Here is a 6,082-nt window from a genome sequence, read left to right on the forward strand (position 1 = left end):
ACTCACACTTGCAACCCAAAATAAAATCACTCACATCACCGGTCTTTATTCAAGAGAACAAAGAAATTACTCACATTTGCAATCCTAAAAATAAATAAAAAGTTGTCTTTAGCGTATCATTGTGCACAAGTAAAAAAATGTTTCAACAAGAGTAAAGTCAAGTTTTTAAGTAACTAACAAACATGAGTGAAATCACACACAATAAAAAAGAAGAAAGAAATTGGTTTTTGTATGTTATCCATTATAATGCTCAAAAACTTTACTCTAATTTTTATTTTAAAAAATATTAATTGGTGAATTAATTTTTTTAAATTAATTTGATTAATAAGATTGATATGGTTATTTATCTTTTTATGATTTAAAAAAATGTGGAATGAATTTATACCACGGTGCAAAGCAGTAACGCAACATTTATATCGATCAAAATTCCAATATCTTACATGACGCGACCGTTGAATGTGTTTCATTTTGTTAAATTTCAATGAGAGGGACATGAATATATAAGTTTTCCCGTAAAATTCTGAAGCTATACAAGTTTTTATGCCTCAGGAGGAATCAAAAAGAAAAATAAGTTATTTTGCATATTCTTAAATTTTGAAAATTTTGCCTTTTTACTTCAAAAAATATGTTCTATTTGTTAAGAATAGTGGTTGATAACTGATAATTGATGGGTTATTTGAAGTGTTTGATAAAATTAATGGTTCAACTAATTTATAGATAAAAAATGACATCAAAGAAATTTAATATATATTTATTTTATTTTAAATTAAAAAACTTATAAAGGATAAAAGAATTTTTTTTGTTAAAAATGAAAAAAAAGAGGAGAAGCTATAAACTAAAGACTAAAATGCTATTTGAAATAAGATTTGAAAAATAAATTAAAAGTTAGTAAAATAAGCTATAAATTTATGATAAAAAAACTGTTATTAAATAAATTTAAATTGTCTTATATGTTTATAACTATAAATTATAAGTTCAAAAATATCATTTACCAAACAAAGTCTTGACTGATAGTTTTGTTTCCACCCTGAAATTCTATCTTACACCATTTTTATAAAAAACACTATTTGATTGTAGGAATAATTGTTTAAATATCTCTCTTGTATTATTATTACAACTTTGATTATGGCATAGCTTTTAGAGGGTTCTCATGTGAAGTCCTGGTCATAATCTTGAATTCAACGGGTACATTTAGCTATTTTTGTGATGAAATAGAAAAAGCACGGTAGTATTTACAGGTACCTTTTTTCTATTTTGATTTTGATTTTTTTTCTCATATAATTTGATTTTGGTGTCTCTAGGTGCGATGAAGAAGTCAAGGCTACGTAGTTCTGGGTAGAAAATATTTGGTTTTTTGGTCAATTTTAGCGAAAGATATCGTTGTCACAATCAAACGAAAAACATTGCTTACGCAAAATAGCTTAGAGGAGCGGGCGTTGCATAACATTCTATGGATTTCTATATATCAACATTCATTGGAAAACATCACTTATCTCAACTCAACATATGTGGACGAGACATTATTTTAAAATGTCTCTAGACAAAAACATATTTTGTTTAAGAAAAAGGTTTGAAGTTTGATCGCACAGTGGAAAGAGAAGACTTTAATTCATTGAATTAGTTTTAGGCGGACGACGAAAGATCAAGAAATATGTTGCGGGCCAATCAATCGATCATTCGATGAACAGGCAAGTGTAAACCATCCATTCCCTTTTCGTCCAAGTTATTTGAGAAAAATTTAATAATGGACTTAAATATTTTAATCGGATGACAAAAAGATCAAATAATATGACGTGGGTCAATCATTCGATCATTCAAGGAACAGACTGTAAACCATCCATTTCCTTTTCGTCCAAGCTATTTGAGAAAAAATTAATAATGGACTTAAATATTTTAATCGGATGAGAAAAAGATCAAATAATATGACGTGGTCAATCATTCGATCATTCGAGGAGCAAGCAAGTGTAAACCACCCATTCCCTTTCAACCGATTTTTTATTAAGAAAAAGGTTTGCACACTTCGGACAAGCGGAAAAGAAAAGCTCGATGTAAGTCAAGGATTTGTCACGTTAGTAAAAAGTGATTTGTGAAATGGTTTGAATTTATTTAAAAGGGAAAGTATGAGATCTTTTTGAAAAGCCACTTGATGTTGATCAAGGGTTTGGATCTTATTTGAAAGATTGATTTTACTATGCATCCATCTATCACTTTACTTAATAATTAAAAGTAGACATACAAGATAAAATAAGTCATAGAATCAAGCAATCACCCACAATTTAAGTAACAAATCATGCAAGTAATCACCTATTCAATCAAAGATCAAACAAATTTGGTCAAACATTTATCAAAAATATTTCTAAGCTACTAAGAATTGAAAGGAATTTTTTCAATTTGAAAATAAGTTATTAGATGAGACAAACTCTATTCTTATATCTAACATTAATTTTCATTTTATTTTGATTTTAAAGAAGTAAAATAATTAAGAGAAAAACAAAACAAAATAAATATTACATTTATATTAAAAACCTAATAGAATTTTATATAACAAAATAACAAAACAACTTCATGATTTAAAACAAAAAAACAAGAAACCTTAATTTTAAAGAACGTCCGCCTAACTCTCTTTTCCTCACAAAGCAACACTCTCTTTACCATTCTCAGTAAAACTAAAGTTCAAAAACCACCTTAGAGTGGAGTGGTGAAAGAAATCCAATTCATTTGCTCCAGATATTTCATCAAGATTTAATTTTTGTTTTATTTGTAAATGGACTAGTGTAACATTATTTTACCAATTAGAAACCTGGTGTAATGTTACTTTTACTGCATATAACCTTTAGAAACTCTATTTTTAGAGGTTGGATCACCTTCAAAAACACTACTTTTAGAAGTATCACCTTCTGAAATTGGATCGTCTTTAGAGGCTGAACCACTTTCAGAGTCAAATCCATCATCAGAGCCAAAGTCACCTTTAGACGTCTTTTTTTTTCTTTTTGAATAAAACAATCTATTCTGTCGAGGGTACATAATTTAAATCCCAACAACTTCAATATATGTTTTTATATTATTAAAAGTGATGTCTTCCTTCATATTTTATTTTTAATAAAAAAGTAAATCATTTTATACCTCAGTTATGTTTTTCAATCGAGTTAAAATTTATATATATTTTTTATTAGCTCGTAGAACACCATTTAATTTTTATTCAATTTTGACAATCACAACTCAAACAAGCTATATACAAGGAACTGTATTTATTTCATATATAATGAGAAATATCTTTTGTCCTTAGATGGGAACACCTTTGTTTGAGTAAGTTGTTCTTTAAGAAACTAATAGTTGTCACCAATATATATAAATAAGTCTTAGCAAGGAATACTGATGTATATAAATATCTAGAATAAAGTTGTTATGATACGTGACTATCAGTCTGTTGTTAGCTAATATAAGGCATGGATTCATATGACACAAAAACCTAGATCATGCCCGGCCAGTTCTCCTTGTTGGTATAAAGGATTTCACTTGGCGATTTTGTATGGACAATTTTTTTGAATGCGATAACAAGGCATGGATTCATATGACACAAAAACCTAGGTCAGTAAAATAGATATCTTTCTTAACAAATTCAGTATTTATAAACATAACAATTGATTGACATTGGTCATGATCTTGAATTCAACGGGTACATTTAGCTATTTTTGTGATGAAATAGAAAAAGCACGGTAGTATTTACAGGTACCTTTTTTCTATTTTGATTTTGATTTTTTTTCTCATATAATTTGATTTTGGTGGATGGTTGATATCTGCAGTAACCTTAGTTAAAGATTTGCAATGTATATTAAAATAATTTTTATTGATTAAGTCTAATTGGTTTGTTTAGAGTGAATAAAATATATTGTACAAAAAAGAGTAAATAAAATCAAAAGGTTGTTGTTTCATTGACTGTGTGACTGCACTGCACTGAATCCCTTTCCTTTCTCTTTAATACAACCTCCATCCCCTCAACTTTTTCTTCTTTACTTTAATTCTATCGCAGAATTTATTGTATTTTTTACTAAAAATTTTAATTTTAATTTAAAAATTTAAAGATGATATGAAAATTAAGCAAAACGATTGCATTTATTTGTAAGTAATTAAAATATTTTAATATTTATTCAAATAAAAAATGACATATTGATCAAATTATTTTGGATTACTGAAGATGAAGTACCAGCTCTTTTCATGAATCAAGAGAGGAGACAAAATATTGATAAAAATAAAATAATGGAGTAGTACAACTTCAATAGGAAATAAAGTATTTCCTGTCCTTTTTCTCTTTAAAAGCAATAACTTTCTCGTGATTTTTTTTTACCATTATTATATGAAACATGTGCTTAACTATGTATATCTCAATTTATTATGCTAGAATATCTGTGGAGAAAGATTAGAATGGATTAATATTTGATTGCTGGGAAAATTGATGCATAGATTGTAACTATGTTGGAATAGTTGAAATTGAATGAAATTAACACACCGTTTAAGTAAAACTTATCTATATAAATATGTAGAATAAATTTTATGATACGTGACTATTAAGGCAGGGATTCATATCTCCCTGTTGGCAAAAAAGGATTTCATTTGACAGAATTTGTATAGACAACAGAACAAGGCAAATTAAATTTCTTAAACAAATTCCCTGTTTTTTTTTAAAGCAATTCCATAGGATAATTAGACAAATCATGTAAAGCAATAGCACAAGAGAAAGAGAGATAGATCATAAACTGCTTTATTAATGATGATATTACATTATAATTATTATAAATGATGATGTAATATGTGATCCTATAATGAACTAGCAGTTCCAATATCATTTGTGACGGTTGGCATGAGCAGCAGCAAATCTAGTGGTGAAGACAGTGGTGTGGAGGTAACACGGAAGTTTGACACATGTGTGTTTCTCTGCCACAATATCATCTTCAACAAAATAGAAGCACTACATTAGTTTTTAGAATAATTTTTATTTTTAAAAGATAATAAAAACTTTGAATGGTTAATAATTAACGTAAGGAAGAGAGTTCATAAGAACAATACCACCACTTGTAGGATGAATAGCAGCAACAAATGTATTGGTAGAGGCAGTGGTGTGGCGGACACACAGAGGTCTCAAACAAGTATATTTCTCTGTAGTAAACTCAACTCTCATATTTTGAAGAAAATAAAACATGAGTAGAGTAAAAACAATGGTTCTTAGAATGCTCTTATTTTTTTAAAGCAAAAAAAAAAAGAGATTGATCATAAACTACTTTATTAATGATGTGACCTCATTATAGGATCACATATTACATTCTAATTATTATAAATTATAATGTAATATGTGATACTATAATGAACTAACAGTTCCAATATCATTTGTGACGGCTAGCCGGAGCAGCAGCAAGTGTAGTGGTGGAGGCAGTGGTGTGGAGGTAACACGGGGTTTGACACATGTGTGGTTCTCTGCCACAATATCATCTTCAACAAAATAGAAGCACACGGGAGTTTGACACACCGCCGCCAGTGTGCCCTCTCCACGGCTAAACACACTGTTCCAGCAACACAGGAGGAGAGTATTATTGTGGTGGTAGATTCAACATAAGTGAAAGTAAAAGAAAAGTGAAAAAGCTATGGTTTTTGTATGAGAACGGAAGCGAAGTATATTGCAAGATTAGCTTATATCTTGCTGTTGATGAGTTGAGGTTAAGATTAGCTTTGGGATGGTTTGGAAATTGTTGTTGTGAGCTAATTGAAAAGGGATATTAGGTTATAGGTATATATATAGTGGGAATGTATAGGAAATGAATGTGGAAACTAAAAGTAAAAGTAACACGAGAGAGAGAGAGAGAGTGGAATGATATAGTAAAAATAATAAAAGCTATAATCAAATTTGGATTAATTTTCAATCATCATATAAAAATAATTTTAATAAAGTGGGTATCCTATCAAATTTTAATATTTTCAGCTATCACATGCATTAAAAATAAAAAACAATAAAAATATATTTTATTAAAGTACTATCAAAGCCGACTCACATTGTTTTATTGTCTTTGTATGTCTCAAATGTCTTATATGT

At 28.7% G+C, this 6,082-nt stretch overlaps 1 long non-coding RNA gene across 1 annotated transcript; it reads right to left on the minus strand.

Moving 5' to 3' along the window:
* Positions 1 to 4,743: 4,743 nt before the first annotated feature.
* Positions 4,744 to 5,836, minus strand: LOC127087632 (uncharacterized). Its single transcript, XR_007789987.1, has 2 exons — positions 5,065 to 5,836; positions 4,744 to 4,947 (listed from the first exon to the last, which is right to left on the minus strand). It is a non-coding gene; the product is annotated as an uncharacterized LOC127087632 (long non-coding RNA).
* Positions 5,837 to 6,082: the final 246 nt, after the last annotated feature.

The sequence above is a fragment of the Lathyrus oleraceus genome, chromosome 5 (genome assembly GCF_024323335.1).
Source record: "Lathyrus oleraceus cultivar Zhongwan6 chromosome 5, CAAS_Psat_ZW6_1.0, whole genome shotgun sequence".
Taxonomy (NCBI): Eukaryota; Viridiplantae; Streptophyta; class Magnoliopsida; order Fabales; family Fabaceae; genus Lathyrus; species Lathyrus oleraceus.